This window comes from Carcharodon carcharias, chromosome 13 (genome assembly GCF_017639515.1).
Source record: "Carcharodon carcharias isolate sCarCar2 chromosome 13, sCarCar2.pri, whole genome shotgun sequence".
In the NCBI taxonomy this organism is placed as follows: domain Eukaryota; kingdom Metazoa; phylum Chordata; class Chondrichthyes; order Lamniformes; family Lamnidae; genus Carcharodon; species Carcharodon carcharias.
In genome coordinates, this window is record NC_054479.1 from 121,089,840 (window position 1) to 121,108,199 (window position 18,360).

At 40.0% G+C, this 18,360-nt stretch overlaps 1 protein-coding gene across 9 annotated transcripts in view; it reads right to left on the reverse strand.

Annotated features, from left to right (window-relative positions):
• Positions 1-18,360, reverse strand: part of LOC121285811 (SRSF protein kinase 2-like) — a 246,803-nt gene that overhangs the window by 199,523 nt on the left and 28,920 nt on the right. For 2 of the 9 annotated variants that reach the window (XM_041202661.1, XM_041202663.1), the window contains exon 3: positions 12,002-12,059. The exons of the other annotated variants lie outside the window; for them this stretch is intronic. The gene's annotated coding sequence lies outside the window, so the exon portion shown is untranslated. The remainder of the gene's footprint in view (positions 1-12,001; positions 12,060-18,360) is intronic. 9 annotated transcript variants of the gene reach the window in all.

Here is an 18,360-nt window from a genome sequence, read left to right on the forward strand (position 1 = left end):
TAATGCAAGATACAGGCAATGGTAATCAGATTGTGACAGGAAGGGACAGAGCATACAAACCTAAGAGTGCAACAGCAAAAATGGTCAGGTTAGGGAAAAATGACTTTGAACTAACAGAGGGAGAGGAGGGTTCAGGTGTGGATAAAGACACGTTGAGTGAGACAGGAAGAGACAGAGGGTTTAACTGTAAAAGTTCATAGCGTAAGGTACATGCAGGGATTGGTTTTAAAAAAATAAAAATGAAGTCACTTTTTCTGAATGCGCGGCATATCTGCAATAAGATCAATGAACTAGTGGCACAAATAAAGATAAATGGTTTATAATGCTGCAAAGAATAGTAGTACAAGTTTGATGATTGGGAGTGTTTAGAAACTAGCAAAGGGCCACAACAAGTTGATAAAAAGGAAAAATAGAATGAGAGTAAATTAGCCGTGAATATAAAAATAGATTGTAAGAGGTTTTACAAGAATATAAAAAGGAGAGTAGCTAAGTAAATGTTGGTCCCTTAGAAGCAAAAACAAGAGAAATTGTCATGGGGAATGAGAAAATGGCAGAGGCATTGAACAAATATTTTGTGTCTGTCTTCACAGTAGAAGACACAAATTGCTTGGCAGAAATAAAGGGTAACCTAGAAAAAAAAGTGAGGAAATTAAGGTATTTAGTATCAGCAGAGAAAAAGTACTGGAGAAACACAAGGGTCTAAAATTTAACAAATCCCCAGGGCCTGATGGCCTAAATCCTACGGTTCTAAAAAGACAGCTGAAGAGGTAGCTGATGCGCTAGCTGTGATTTTTCAAAATTCCCTAGATTCTGGAATGATCCCAGTAGATTGGAAGTTAGCAAATGTAGCATTACCCTTCAAAAAAAGGAGGGAGAGAGAAAACAGGGAACTACAGGCCAATTAGGCTGACATCAGTCTTTAGAAAAGTACTGAAATCTATTATTAAGGAAGTCTTAACAATGCACTCAGAAAAGCACAGTATGATTAGAACTTTTTTTTTTACAAAAGGGGCATCCTGTTTGACAAATTTATTAGATATTTTTGTGTATGTAACTAGTAGGGTAGATAAAGGGGAACCAGTATATGTATTATACTTGGATTTCCAAAAGGCATTCAATAAGGTACCACACAAAGTTAATACACAAGATAAGTGTTCATGGAGTTGGGGGTGATACATCAGCAATGATAGAGGATTAGTTAGTAAATGGATAGAAATGATTGCTTTTGAGATTCTGCTTTTTAATTTAGTCACTAGCTGTTCATACTCTTCAAGCAAAACCTCCTTCCTAGTTCTACCTATGTCATTGGTACCTAAGGAAACCTTGACCACTGGATCCTCCTCCTCCCACTGCAAGTTTTCCTCTAGCCCAAAGCAGATGTCCTGAACCCTGGCACCTGGAAGGCAACACAGCCTTCTGGGCTCTTGCTCTCAGCTACAGAGAACAGTGTCTGTCCCCACTGACTATCCTGTCCACTACTACTACATTCCTATTTACTCCCTCCCCATGAATGTCCTCCTGTACCATGATGCCCTGGTTAGTTCATGCATCCACTTTAATCCATACAGGTTGAAAGAACCTCAAACCTGTTGGACAATTGCAAAGGCTGAGGCTCCTCTATTTTTACCTTCTAGGTCCCCGTACTTGCCTCATTTGCAGTCACACCCGCCATCTCGGAACAAATCAGAAGACCATATCCTAAGGGGTGTGACTGCCTCCTGGTACAAAGTGTCCAGGTAACTTTGCCCCTCTCTGATGTGTCACAGTGTCTGCAGCTCAGCCTCTAGATCAATAACTCTGAGCCGAAGCTCCTTAAGCTGTAGACACTTATTACATGTTAGCCCTGGATCACTCCAGCGAGCAGGAGCTCCCACACTCTGCTGTCGCAGCACGTCACCTACCATGCTATCTTTATTATTTTAATTAATTATAAGTTAATTAAGGAAAATAAATTAACCGTTTTACTGTGATGTCACAGTTTAATTTCTCTCAGAACATGGTCACTCTACTCTGAAGCCACAGACTGGACTGGACTGGATAGCTCTTTGAGATGCTGCTGACCGCTTCTGGCACTTCTTTTTGACTGCTCTTCAAGATGCTGCTGATACCTCTTTTTACCCCCCCTTTAGACAGGTTAAGTGAGTGGACAACAATGGCACATCAGGCACATGAATAGAAAAGCACAATATTTTTTTTTAAAGGTGTGAAACTTGTAAATGTTGATGTGCTAAAAGGCTTGGGTATACTTGTTTAAAGGAAAACAAAAAAGTTAGCATGCAGTTAGGAAAGCAAATGTCATGTTTTGGAGTGCAAGAATAAAAAAGTCTTGCTGCAATTATACGGAGCTTTAATGAGACCACACCTGGAATAGTGTGCGCAATTTTGGTCTCCAGTTTTAAGGAAGAATATACTTGCATTTGAGGCAATAAAACTATAGGAACACAGTGGGGAAGTTCATTAAATGGTGTAATAACAATTCTCTTAAACTGAACAAAAACAAAATGAAAGAACTAGTAACATACTTTAGGAAAAAGCTAATTAACGGTATTGTTCCTGTGAAGATTCATGATGTAGGCATTGCAATAGTTATTAAAGTTATGATCCCAGCTGATGTTACTACTGGACAAGCCAGATTCCAGGGTGAAACCCAGCTTGATAGATCCTAACTTTTATTTTTTATTTAGATACGTGGAGATTGGCTACTGAACAGAGTCACAGGAGTTGGCTGATAAAGCTTTAACAAAAGAATAAAACATTTATTATACAGGGAAAGATGAACTATATTAAAATACTCCTTTACCCACAACTATATCTTTACAGATATACACAGACTGTAAGAATAACACAAGTTACAAAAGCTCTTATATTCTAATGTCCACAGTAAGTACACAGTTCATGTAAATCAATCGGCAACCTGTGGTGAGACACATCACACTCTGAAACCAACTGACAGGTGCCACCCAAAACAGATGCTATGGATCTCTCAACTCCCTCCAGACACTTGTCACACTGAGCGCCAACTGGTCTCACTGAACTCAGCCTGTCACATGAGAGTTTCCAATCTCCACTCTCGAAAAACTTACTTTGGAATGTTCTCCCAAACACCACTTTCTCTCTGATGCCTTCCACAAGGGTCCACATCCAGGATTTCAAATTCTCCTTCTAATGTCACTTTCCCCTAGATCACCACGTGCATTCAAGCTTCCTTCCACACACTCTCTCTTGTATGCTCAGCCATGCAAACAGAACATCACTGCTTCACATGCCCATAGTAAAGAGTTACAGATCTTCAGCTGTCTCCTTGGATCTTCTGGCTTCTCGCAAGCCTATATTGCTTTAAGTTCAGATCCTATAGCTTCTCCCCTTAAGCCTTTCTCTGCTCTTCATTCTTAACTTCACTTAACAGGACCTTTTCCAGATTGCTGTTCATTCCCTTTGACTAGAAGGACTTCTTGGGACCTCTCCTTTCTGTCTCACTCCTTGGCTTTGGGACCTTTCACTTCTTTTGGGAAATTTTCTCTCTCTGCAGTTTCCTTTCCCAGTAGGCTGCTGACAACTTGGTATCTCCCTTGAGATCCAGAACTCACTTGACATTCACTGTCATTTTAACTTTAGAGCAATTCATCTAAGATTCTTACTTATTTTCTCCAGCAGTCTGCCAGTACATCAGCTGGAGAGACTTAAACTATTCCTTCACCTTAAAGCAGAATGAGCAACTGCCACCAAGCCACTTTCCACGTGTGTGTGTGTGTGTGTGTCTATGTGTGTGTGTGTGTGTGTGTGCGTGTGTATGTGTGTGTGTGTGTGTGTGTGTGTGTGTATGTAAGTAATCTAATTAAAATGCAAACATCTTTTAAAGTGAAATTAAAACTCAAATTCTCCTTTTAACACACCAACAGGGAAACACAAATTAAACTTAAAAATATATCTTATTCTTCACACACCCAAATACGCATACAACTGACTTAAACTATCTCTACTTCCTAACACTAATGACAAGTATCTAGGTGTCGAAATTTTCTAGATTGGTTTCTGGGATTAGAGGATTGTCCTATGATGAGAGGCTGAATAAATTGGGTCTATATTCTCAGGAGTTTAAAAAAATGAGAGATGATCTCATTGAAACATTCAAGATCATGAAGGGCTTGACAGGGCGGTGCTGAGATGTTGTTTCTCCTGGCTGGGGAATCTATTACAATTTCAATCACTTTATTGTCCATACGGAAATTCATTTTGGGTACACTGCTCGTCCATTAAAAAATTACATAAAAATGAATGATAACAATAAAAGAAAATTACTCTATCACAGAGGTATAACTTTAATTAAAATGTATTAAGAACTATTCCAATACATTGAAATAACGAGTCCCACCCTAAGCATATATCCTCATCCATAAATCAAACTCCTGTTAAAAGTTCTTATAGAGAATGGCACAAACGAGTTCAGGAATCTGAAGGATTGTAGCCTTTTCCCAGAATGCAACCAGCAGTAATGCTGAAACAAGGGAGCGATTCTCGTTGTTCATGACACTATACTTCTGTCAAAATTCTTCTAGAGCAGATTTTGCCATGAAAGATCTGCTCATCAAATAACCTTGCTGTCTGGTTCAATAATCCCTGTACCCTTAAAATGTCTGCTTTCCGAGGTATTATGATCGTGCATGTCCCTTGGTCCCAACATCTGTACACTGTTCCCTCCAATTCAACTTATCATCTACTTTGACGCCTAGGTAATTGTCATTAGTAACTATTTCAATGACTACATCATGAATCTTCAGAGGAACAATATCATTAACTGGCTTTTTCCTTTGGTCTATAACTAGATCTTCTGTCTTGTTTTCGTTCAGTTTAAGCGAATTGCTATTACACCATTTTATGAACTTCTCCACCAAGTTCCAATAGTTTACTTCATTATTCCTGATGAGACCCACAAGTACCGTACTATCTGTGCAATTCAGGATCATTATGTCACCGTACTCTGATCGACAATCATTTGTACGGAGAATGAAATAAAGGTGACAGCACCCAACCCTGAGGAGATTCAGCATTCATTAACATGGGCTGCGAGTAAATCCTGGAAACTACATCAAATGGGTCCTGTTGTGAAGGAAATCAGTAATCCAAAGTAGGAAAATAGGATTGAGAGTACAATCAAGGTTTTACAATTTTTCAATAAGTTTGAGTGGTTGCATAGTATTAAAAGCCAAAGAGAAATCCACAAAGGTAGTGCGAACATAGTTGCCTAATCCACCAGTGTGCTGTTGGATCAGATGGACCAAGGTCACAACAACATCGTCCATGGACTTATGAGATTGACAAGCAAACTGTAACTGATGAATATGTGCAATGCGAGGATCTGAAAGATGTTTTAACACAATGCACTCGGAACACTTCTGACCATCAGCGTAAGAGCAACCGATTGGTAACCATTCAGCTCAGCAGTCATGACTTCTTAACAATTGGGATGATAATGGCCGATTTCCAGCAGCAAGGAAAAGTACACGTGTTGAATGTTTTCTGAGAGACCAAACAGATGACAGATGAGCACATTCCAAAAGAATTTTTCTGCTGTTCTGATCTGGGCCACATGTTTTCCATGGATTCACTTGCTTGAGTTGCTTCTCTACCTCCTATTTGTTGATAAGTAACCCAAGATTCTTCTAGTTCACAATGTGAAGCCTGCTGCAGAATCACACGTTCCTCAAAGTCTTCACTTTCAAACAGGCTAAAAAATCCATTCAATTCATTCGCAACATCTCGAGGATTATCTGCGGACAAAAAGGGATAATTTCTCTCTTTCCAAGAAGTCTGACATTTTATGCATATACTTCCATGCATCTCTGGAACTATTTGTCCGAAAACAGTTATGCAGCTAACTATATGAATTGTTTGCATTCTGAATTTCCTTTCTCACCTTGGTTTTTAGTTTGTCAAGTTTGTCTTGGTCCCCTACATTAAATGCAATTCATCTTTCCTTCATTATTACTTTAAAGTCCTTCGTAATCCAGGGTTTCTCATTTGGATAGATTTAATTGTTTTAGTTTAGACATGAAGCTGTTCACAGAAGATGATATAATCATTTATGATATCTGTGTATTTATTTAGGTCTTCATCCTCCATAAAAATAACCCAATTTGTGTTTTCAAAGCAAATTTACAGATCTAGAATGGCCACATTATCCCAAACTTTAATCACTTTCCTGCCAAGTTTTACTGTTTTCATTTTTTGTCAATATTTAGGGAGAAGATGCACAACATTATGATCCAAATCTCCAATTCCTGGTCGAATCAAAAACTTGTAAGAATTAAGAACGGAGCAAAAAACATCAATCCAGTGTCTTCTCTCCATGAGAGAACAAGAGGGCACAGTTTGAGGATAAGGGGCCGATCATTTAGCACCGAGATGAGGAGAAATTTCTTCAAATGGCTGTGAATCTTTGGAATTCTCTACCTCAGTGGATTGTGGATACAGCACCATTGAATATCTTTACGGCTGATATGGGCAGGTTTTTGGTCTCGCAGGGAATCAAAGGATATGGGGAATGGGCAGGAAAATGGAATTGATACCCAAGATCATACTGAATGGTGCAGCGGGTTCGATGGAAAGCATGGTCTTCTGCTGTTCCTATTTCTTATGTTCTCCACAGCCTCCTCCAATTCTCGTTTCTTGCACATCCCCAATGTTCATCACTCCACCATTGGAGGCCATGTCTTCATGCTCCTAAGCACTAAACTCTGGAGTTCCCTCTCTAAACATGTCTGTCTCTCCATTTCTCTCTTTAAGGCAGACCTTCAAACTTACCTCTTTCACCAAGTTTTTGGCCACTTGTCCTAATATCTCCTTTGCAAGCACAGTATCAAATTTTTTCGATAACATTTCTGTGAAGCACCTTGGTACATTTTATTGTTAAAAGCACCATGTAAATGCAAGCTGTTGTTATATTCATTTGAAATGCTGGTGATTTTTGCAATTTCAACCATGGCTCATAAGTAAAACATCTTTTCTACAATCCACCTTCTGGTTTGATGCACATATTAAAATTACTTTAACTGCTTCTATTTAAAATGCTGAATGCTGGAGGATAAGATCTCTTATTATGCATGATCATAAATGAAAAAGGCTTTATGTGGCACTAAGGGAATAAAAGTTCTTTTGTGCAGTTCTGTCTGGAATACAGTAATCTGATCCTTCATTGTTCAACAGTGGACTATAAACCCACAGTATACCCAACTGTTTAGCCTGTTGTTAGAATCAAATCCAAGGGGCAACGTTACAGACTGAAATATTTATTTTGTGAAAAACTCCTTGAAATGTTCATACATGTGGAATATTTCACAAGCATTCCTTTTGAAGCAATATTATGAGAGAAGGTTATTAGTACAATCATCTGAAAGTGTTTTCATTTTTCCATCCTGCTCCAAAGTATCCTGAAATCTCATTTTAGGCAGCGCTTCGTGGATAAATGTTCCAATACTTCACAGGGTGCTTAATGAATATCACGCGTTCAGAATGGGCTCATCCTAAGTTAGTGACTAGGGCAAGTATCCTGACCAAGAACATGCTATATGATCAGTACAGGACAATTATACTGCAACACTTCCCTGCCCTTCCTTGACCTCTCTGTCTCCAGTTCTGGTGATAGACTGTCTACCAATATTCATTACAAGCCCAGCGACTCCCACAGCTCCCTCGACTACAGCTCCTCACACCCTGCTTCCTGTAAGGACACCATCCCATTCTCTCAGTTCCTCCGCATCCGTCGCATCTGTTCAAACGATGCCACCTTCCAAAACAGCGCTGCTGACATGTCTTCCTTTTTCCTTAACCAAAGGATCCCCCGACTGTAGTTGACAAGGCCCTCAACCATGTCCGACTCATTTCCCGCACCTCTGCCCTCCTCACCCTTTCCTCCCTGAACCATGATAGGGTCACCCTTGTCCTCACTTTACACTCCACCAGCCTCCGTTTTCAAAGGATCATCCTCTGCCATTTATGCCAACTCCAGCATGATGCCACCACCAAACACATCTTCCCCTCACCCTGCCCCCCCCATCTGCATTCCCTCTGAGACACCATGGTCCACTAATCCATCATCCCTAACACCTCATCCAGTTCCAGCAGCACCTTCCCATGCAATCGCAGAAGTGCAACACCTGCCCCTTTACCTCCTCACTCCTCACCATCCAAGGCCCCAAACACTCCTTTCAGATGAAGCAGCAATTCACTTCCTTCAATTTGGTCTACTGTACTTGCTACTCCCAAAGCGGTTTCCTCAACATTGGGGAGACTAAATACAGGCTGGGTGACCATTTTGCGGAACACCTTCACTCAGTCTGTAAGCATGACTCAGACTTTCCTGTTGCTTGCCATTTCAACAAACCATATTGCTCTCATGCTCACATGTCCATCCTTGCCCTGATGCAATGTTCCAGTGAAGCCCAATGCAAACTGGAGGAATAGCACCTCATCTTCCGATTAGGCACTTTACAGCCTTCTGGACTTAACATTGAGTTCAACAGCTTCAGACCATGAACTCTATCCTCCATCTTCACCCCTTTTTAAAACTAATCTTTTTTTTTATTTTAAATTTAATTTTTTTATTTTTATTTATTTAATCCTTTTTCCCCAACACCCCACCCCCTTCCCCAACCCACAGGGCCAACTGTCACTGGTTTCTATGTTGCACTTTCACAGAGCGCTGACCCTTATTCTGCTATTAATACATTCTGCTCTTACCTTTATGCCACCATCAACACCTTCTTTAGTCTTTATCATTGCCGTTAACACTCCCTTTGTCTAATGTCCATGACATCTTTGTCAATCTCTCCTTAGCTACCATCTATCCCTAACCTTCTATCTTGCTCCAACTGCTCCACCCCCTCTTAAACAGTATAAATTCCCATCACATTTTTACTTCTCTTTCGCTCTGAAGAAGTCATACAGACTCAAAATGTTAACTCTGTTTCTTTCTCCACAGACACTCCACAGTTTTTCCAGCATTTTTTGTTTTTATTGCAGATTTTCAGCATCCGCAGTATTTTGCTTTCACATACACAATGTTGTTCTGAGTAGAATTTACTCAAAAGTTCGACTACAAATCCTGAAACAACACAAACTAGCACTAAAAAATGAGGAAGAAGCAACAGACCATCTGACAAGAATTAGCATATTCTCTTCCATTCCTACCACAAAGGTTTTGCTGAACATCTTTTGTACTAAATAATTTTATATAAATATTATGTAATGGAGTCACATTCACTGCTTATTACTCATTCCTTCCAGTGGTGAATTTTAGCTGCTTTTTAGCCATTCTGATAGATAGAGTGTAACGTCAATGCGCTAGCCACATGGTGGAATTTGGTAATAGCCATGGTGAAGACCTCTTCAACCAACAACTTGAAAGAGGATACACAGCAGATTGGGCAGGTCGGGGAGGGCGGGGGGGGGGGGGGGCGCTGCATGGAGGACCAGGTTTTGTAAAGACTAGACAAAATATGGTTCTGATACTTTATATTGTATCCTATAGAACATAAGAAAGAACCATGAGCAGGAGTAGACAATTCAGCCCCTCGAGCTGCCCTGCCATTCAATACAATCAGGATTGATCTCATTTCAGTCTCAACTTCAATTTCCCACCCTCTCCCCATAACCTTTCAACCCATTACTGATTAAAAATCTGTCTATCTCCTCCTTAAATTTATTCAGCGTCCCGGCATCCACTGCACTCTGAGGTAGTGAATTCCACAGATTCACGACCCTTTGAGAAAAATAATTCCTCCTCATCTCTGATTTAAATCTAACGCCCCTTAGCCTAAAACTATGGCCTCTCATTCTAGAATGCACCACAAGGGGAAACATCCGCTCCATGTCTACTTTGTCTTTAGCATCTTATATACCTCAATTAGATCTCCTCTTATCCTTCTAAACTCTAGCAAGTATAGGCTTAAACTGCTCAATCTCTCCTCATAAGACAAGCCCCACATTTCTGAAATCAATCTAGTGAACCTCCTCTGAACTGCCTCCAATGCAACTCCATCCTTCCTCAAGTAAGGGGACCAAAACTGTTCATAGTACTCGAGGTGCGGTCTCACCAATGCCTTGTACAGTTGCACTTCTCTATTTTTATACTCTATTCCTTTAGCAACAAATGCCAAAATTCCACTTGCCTTCCTTTATTACCTGCTGTACCTGCAGACTAGCTTTCAGCGATTCATTCACCAGGACACCCAGATTCCTCTGCACTGAAGTATTCTGAAGCTTCTCTCCATTTAAATAATAAGTCACCTTTTTATTCTTCCGACCAAAATGGATAACCTCACACTTGTCCACTCCATCTGCCAAATTTTGGCCCATTCACCTAACCTGTCCATATCCATTTGTAAATTTCTCATTTCTTCATTGCAACTTATTTTCCCACCTATTTTGGTGTCATCTGCAAATTTAGCTATACTACCTTCTATCCCTGAATCCAAGTCATTAATATAGATTGTAAATAGTTGGGGCCCAAGGACCGAACCCTGTGGCACTCCACTAGTTACAGCTTGCCATCCAGAAAAAGACCCATTTATCTCGACTCTCTGCTTTCTGTTGATTAGCCAATCCTCTATCCAAGCTAATATATCACCCCTAACTCCGTGTGTATTAATCTTTTGAGTGGCACCTTATCAAAGGCCTTCTGGAAGTCCAGTTATACTACATCTACAGGATCCCCATTATCCACTTTGCTTGTCACATCTTCAAAGAATTCTAGCAAATTAGTCAAACACGATTTACTCTTCATAAAACCATGCTTACTCAGATGGATTGCATCTTGACTTTCCAAATGCCCCATTACTACTTTCTTAATAATGGATTCCAACAATTTCCCAACAACACGCGTTAAACTAACTGGTCTATAGTTTCCTACTTTCTGCCTCCCCCATTTTTGAATAAGGGCGTTATATTAGCATTTTTCCAATCCACTGGAACCTTTCCAGAATCCAGAGAATTTTGGAATATTATAGTCAATGCTTCCACTATCTCTGCTGCCACTTCCTTTAAGACCCTGGGATGTAGGCCATCAGGACCTGAGGATTTGTCAGCCTTTAATCCCAATCGATTGCTCAGTAATTTTTCTTTAGAGATGGTGATTGTTCTAACTTCCTCCTTCTCTTTACCCTCTGCACTACCTGTTACTATTGGGGTGATACTAGTGTCCTCCACTGTGAAAACTGAGGCAAAATATTGATTAAGCGTCTCTGCCATTTCTACGTTCCCACTATTAACTCCCCAGACTCATCCTCCAAGGGACCAACATTCAATTTAGCTACTCTCTTTCCTTTTATATACTTGTAGAAGCTTTTGCTATAAGTTTTTACATTTTGTTCTAGTTTTCTTTCATAATTTACCTTTGCTCTTTTTATTATTTTTTTAGTAACCCTTTGTTGATCTTTAAAAGTTTCCCAATCTTCCAGCCTGCCACTGACCTTTGCAATTTGGTATACCTTAGTTTTTGCCTTTATGTTATCTTAAACTTCCTTGCTTAGCCATGGATGTTTTTTCCCCCTCTTACCATCTTTCTTCCTCATTGGGATATATTTAACTTGGGAGGAATTGAATATCTCCTTAAATATCTGCCACTGTTCATCAATTGTCCTACCTTGTAGTCTTCCTGTCCAGTCCACTAGGGCCAAATCTGCTCTCATACCTATGTAGTTACCTTTGTTTAACTCCAGAACACTAGTGTGAGACTCAAGTTTCTCGCTCTCAAACTGAACTTGAAATTCTAGCATGCTATGATCACTCTTCCCTAGAGGATCCTTTACTATGAGATCATTAATTAATCCCATCTCATTACACAAAACCAAATCCAGAATAGCCTGCTCCCTGGTTGGCTCCACAACATAGGCCTGAAGAATCCCATTATTATGAAGATATTTTAGAATATACCTTATAGAATAAAATTAAGCTAGGTTAGAAACAATTACAAACAGTGACAACAACCCAGACTGCTCTCACGCACCTCCTTACGATCAGAAGCTCAGCCTCTTGGTAAGAAATGGTATCTAGTCATGGGACACCTAAAGAAAGGGGGAGAAAAAAATAAACACTGTACCAATTTCCTCTAGGCCATGAGAAAACACCATATTCGTCACACTAAATTACTACTCACATTCATATCAACCAGCCATTATTATAACTAAATCACAAAGACTCACCTTATGGATTCAGAAATGTAGTTGTGAAAATCCAGGCACAGGAAAATCAAAAAGCTGTTTAACCATAGACATGATGTTTTCATCAAAAATTGTTCAATTTGTAGCTGCAGGTGACTTTCAATGAAAGGAGAATTTTACTTTTTTGAACTCACCAACCAGTCAAAATGTGAAACTCGCCTATAGTAATTCAGATAGTTTCTCTTTCTCCCTATTCGTGAAGTTATATATGACAGGACACTATAAGATCAAAAACAGAACCATGGATGAGGATCGCCACACAGGTAATTTACCATCAGAATAGATGAATAATCTAATAGGATACCAAAAGCTGAAACCATGGAGTCCAAATGAATGTTCACCATATCAGTCAATCCAATGTGGCAGGCATTCAATCATCACAAGCATTCATGTAACAATTTAAATTAAATGGTTGCATTACGATAACTGTTTCCACTTTGTTTGGGATCCCACTTCTACATTGTAGCGAATATCTGATTCCATAATTCACCTGATTTAGAGAAATGAGTTATAGTTTTAGAAATATAACTACTAGGCTGGGGATTAAAGTATTAATGGTTAAATGGATACACTTGGTTAAGAACTTGTAAACAACCCTAAAGTGAATGCAAATCAAACAAGCCTGAGTTAATTACAGTTAAAAGATAATCTATGTCTATTTTACAAGGTCACAGCTGGAAGTGAGAAAACTTAACGAACGGATGACCATTCTCTGGACTTTTTGGTACAGCCAGGGTATCATTATTTCAATAAACGATTTAAATTATTTATATAATTCCCAGATGAAAGAAAAACAGTTGGTAAACAAAGAAGTTCCTTGTTGGGACTAGCAATTCTGGGAGAGGGCTGTAAACTCAACTAGAGATATAAATTATTCATGTGGGTCCCAGAAGTAAAAGGTCTGGTTTAAAGGTAACAGATAGCTCATTTACATTTCTGTTTGGAACATCCCAAAAATGCCACATTACCATGGAGGTGGGCTGTGGGAGTCAAGGTGATTCCTTTTGCTTCATTTATCTATGGGGATTTTGTCACAGAAACAAGTAGCCAACAGATCAGTTTGGGAACAGACAGTTGCAGCTCACTGACAAATGTTGGCCAGACCTGCACCTTAAGCAGAGAAAATACTAACTGTATCATTCACATCGCAGAATGTGGGTGGAAGCTCATGCTCAGTTTGGAGACAGAGTCTGAGAGAGGAAAACATGCTGGAAGATTTGCCTAGCTTGGAGCTAGAGGAAGAAATCCATAGTAACCATCACAGTGAAAACAAGCAGTTAGCTTGGAGAATGCAGTGAAGCCCAAGTTAGAGCTGAGAAGGCAGCAGTTGTGAGGTTTTGAAGAAAAGTTGGAGCATTGCTTAGCCAAAAGCTAATGAAAGGGTCCCCATGTAATTTCATATCTCATAGAATAGCTGGAACACTGAGGAAAAATCAAAGTGAATTCAGGAGACCTGTGGTAGACCTTTGGGTTGGTCCCAGGAGGAAATGAACAAACCTTCAAGATTTCCTAAGGGAACTCTTCGGGGGGGAAAGTAAAATTAAAACTGGATTCATAGCAGATATAATTATAAACCATAGTGTTAAGTTAGTAGTGCATTCTTTCTTTATTGTATACAAAAAAAGTAAAAGTTTGTTTTTGCTTAAAAACATGAAATTTTGTGGCATCATTTCTTTCAGTTAATCACTTGGTGTTTGATTTTCTCTTTAAATGTTAACAATTCCTATTGGGATCATAACAACCAACCTTTACAAATTTAATACTCAATGCTGTTCTTCAAAATAATCATCATCATGTATGTGAACTATTATTCATGAGATTGTATAACATGATCTCACCACGGATATTTTATTTTCCAGCAATTTCTGAAGCAATGCAAAGAAATATAATTTCATGTTTCTATGTCCACTAAATCTCTTCTGTTGTCTACTAGAGTAGTGAATCATAGCATGTTAATCCAATAAACAATTTAGTGACAGGTCTCAATATACAATTTAGTGTAGAAAATGAAGCACATTTCAACTATCGTTAAACACCATAATTCAAATTAACTTTAGGCAAAAGTTCATATTTTACTGAGCACCCACCAACCATAATACATATCTTCATAAATTCAATAATTTAGTAATTTCAGTTGAGCAATATTGTATAAAAAAAAGGATTAAAACCTGAACATTCAGGTAAATACTTCAAAGGTAAATATCCACTACTGATTTACCGGTCAACCTCTTGCATTGTAGTCAACACTAATTTATATTTTTCAAGTGAAGCAAGGGATAATGAAACCAATCTGAGGAAGGCGAAGGTGGAAAATGGAAGGAGTGGGGTAAAAATCATGACATCCTCCTCTAACACCTCTCATCCAGCAATACTTAACTGGTTCCATTCTCGTCTATCCAACTATTGCCAATTGATGCAATGGCTTCTCCTCCTATTCCTACACTGCTTCCTCTGGCGTCTCCCAGGAATCTAACCTTGCACCCCTCATATCTCACATCTACATGCTGCCTCTCAGTAACATCATTTGAAAATACATAAGGTTCCGCATGTGCGCTGACAACTGCCAGGTCTATCTCAGTACCCCCTTCTCCTGATCCCTCCCATTACCTGATTTACCACACTGCTTGTCCAAAATCTAGTGCTGGATGAGCACAAATTCCCTCCAACTAAGCAAACACATTCCCCAGCCATGGAGCCATCTCTCACTCTGATAACTGTCTGTGGCTGAACCAGACTGTTCACAATCTCATTGCATATTTGATCCTTAGGCAACATTCCAACCACATATGTGTGCCACCATTAACGTTACTTACTATCAGCTTTGACACTGCCTGACTCTGAACTTGCCTTAATTCATCTGCTGGTGAAACCTACATGCATGCTTTTGCTGCCTCTACATTTGACTATTCCAATATACTCTCATCTTCTGCACTCAGACTTGGTCATCCAAAACTCTGCTGCTTATATTCTAACTCACCAAGTCCTATCCACTCACCACCTGTGCACTCACTGGCCTATCTTGGCTCCCAGTTTGATAATGCCTCAATTTTCAAATTTTAATCCTTGCTTTCAAATCCCTACATGGCCTCAACCCTCCTTAACTCTACAACCTCCTCCAGCTTTACTACCCTCCAGGCTATCAAAGCTCCACCAATTCTAGCCTTTTGCATGTCCCCGATTTTCATCACAATCTTCAGTTGCTGAGGTCCTAATTGCAGGAATTCCCATTCTAAACCTGAGCGTCTCTGTCTGCCTTTCCTGGTTAAGATGCTCCTTAAAACATACCTCTATGACTGATTTTGCACACATATCATTATGTGGCTCAGTGCTGTATTGTGTTTGATAATGCTCCTGCAAAGTGACCTGGGATGTTAAAGTTGCTGTATAATTGGAAGCTGTTGTTGTTGAGGAGGATTTTGGATCAGTGGAAAGAGTGGGGATTGTGGAATAGATCTGTCAGACATTGGGGCAGGAGGAAGACAGCCAATGTGGCTGGGGGCTTGGGGAAGTGATGAGGAATGAAAGGAGGATGAGGATGGAAATTGCCATGAGGGTGCTGTAAGAAGAATTGCATGGTAGGAGCATCCTATATGAGGTACTGTAATGGGGTTTGGAGGGGGAACTGGAGAGGTAATGACATTCAGCCTAACCAGCCTGTTGGAATTTACACTCCATGTGAGCAACATAGTACAAATAACATATACTCCTAAATTTGTTATGTCTACAGGCTAACTGCATCTTTCTGGATATTCCATATCCCTTTCTCCTTGATTCACCTAAGCAACTTAATCTTGAATGCTGGCAATTACACCCGAGTAGAAAAATCAAGGCTGGCGTAACAGTACCGTACTAAGGGCATGCTGCACTGTCAGAGGTGCCATCTTTCAGATGAAACTTTAAATGGAGGCCCAATCTGCTCTCTCAGGTAAATGGAAAAGAACCAGTGGCACTAGGCTGAAGAGTGACAGTTATCCTCACTGTACTGGCCAATATTCAACCCTCAATCTACATCCCAAAAAAATATTATCTGGTCATGTTCACAGTGCTGTTTGCAAATTGGCTGCTGCGTTTCCTACATTACAATAGTGACTACATTTCAAAAGTACTTTGGCTGTAAAGCAATTTGGGACAACCTGCTGGCATAAAAAGGCAGTTAAAAAGATGCAAGCCTTAGTACAGGGAGCCATTCAAGTAAGGAAAAGAAATAGGAACGCGGTAGTACTAGGGGACAATATAATCAGAGGGATAGATCCTGTTCTCTGCAGCCAGGAGCGTGAGTCCCGAAGGCTGTGTTGCCTGCCCAGTGCCAAGGTTAAGGACATCTCCTCAGGGCGGGAGAGAAACTTGCAGTGGGAAGGGAGGGATCTAGTTGTTGTTGTTCACGTTGGTACCTACGACATTGATAGGACTAGAAGGGAGGTTCTGCTGAAAGAATTTGAACAGCTAAGAGCTAAATTAAAAAGCAGAACCTCCAAGGCAATAATCTCAGGATTACTACCTGAGTCAGAGGTAAACTGACAAAGGTTAAATAAAGTCATGGAGTTAAATGTGTGGCTCAAAGATTGGTGTGGGAGGAATGGGTTTCAGTTCATGGGGCAGAGGCACCAGTTCTGGGGTAGAAGGGAGCTGTTCCGATGGGACAGGCTTCATTTGAACCATGCTGGGACCAGTGTCCTGGTGAATCGAATAACTAGAGCTGTAGAGAGGGCTTTAAACTAAATTTTTTGGGGGGGGGGGGGGTTGTGTGTGTGTGTGTGTGGGTGTGTGTGTGTGGGTGTGTGTGTGTGTGTGTGTGTGTGTGTGTGTGTTTGTGTGGGTGTGTGTGGGTGTGTCTGGAGAGGGGATATGTAGGCTTACAAAGTAAAAGGATATGGCAGCATTGCAGGGCAGCCGTTTAGGAAATGATGCCCAGAGTGTGACAGGAAAGGAAAGAGTATCCAAACATTATAAAAAAGCAGCAAATAGAGTCAAAGGAGGAAAAAATGATAAAAAAGCAAAATTAATGGTTCTTTGATTAAATGCACGTAGTATTCAGAACAAAATTAATAAATTAATGGTGCAAATAGAGGTTAATAGGTATGATCTTATAACCATTACAGAGACATGGTTACAAGGAGATCAAAGCTAGGAATTAAATATTCAGCGGTATGAGACTTTTCAAAAGGACAGGCAGAAAGGAAAGGGTGGTGAGGTAGCCTTGTTAGTACGAGATGAAATAAGTATAAAAGCAAGAAATGATCTTGGATCACAAGATGTAGAATCCATACGGGTGGAGTTAAGAAATAACAAGGGGAAGACAACACTGGTGGGAGTAGTCCATAAGCCCCCTAATAGCAGCTATGCTGTAGGACCTAGAGTAAATCAGGACATAATGAAGGCATGTAAAAAAGGCAATACATTAATCATGGGTGACTTTAATCTTCATGTACATTGGGAAAAATCAAATTGGCAAAGATAGCCATGAGCAAGAATTCACTGAGTGTATTCGGCTCAGTTTCCTCGAACTATACGTTGTGGATCCAACCAGGGATCAGGCTATTTTGGATCTGGTAATGTGTAATAAAACAGGTTTAATAAATGATCTCAGAGTAGAAGATCCCCTAGAAAACAGTGACCATAACATGGTAGAATTTAGCATTCAGTTTGAGAGGGAGAAACTTGGGTTAGAAACAACTGTGCTGAACTTAAATAAGGCTAATCACAAAGGATTGGGGGCAAAGTTGGCTGGAGTTGACTGAGAAAGGATTTTAGCAAAAAAAGACAGTTGATGAACAATGGCAAACACTTAAGAAAATAGTTTATGACTCACAGCAAAGATATATCCCAGTGAGGATGAAGAATTCTAGGAAGGGGATAAACCAACCATGGTTAACCAAGGAAGCTTTTATTTTTATTCATTCACGGGATGTGGGCTTCACTGGCTGGGCCAGCATTTATTGCCCATCCCTAATTGCCCTTGAGAAGGTGGTGATGAGCTGCCTTCTTGAACCATTGTAACTATATGGTGTAGGTACACCCACTGTGCTGTTAGAAAGGGAGTTCTAGGATTTTGACCCAGCAAGAGTGAAGGAATGGCAATATATTTCCAAATCAGGATGGTGAGTGACTTGGAGGGGAACTTCCAGGTGGTGGTGTTCCCATCTAT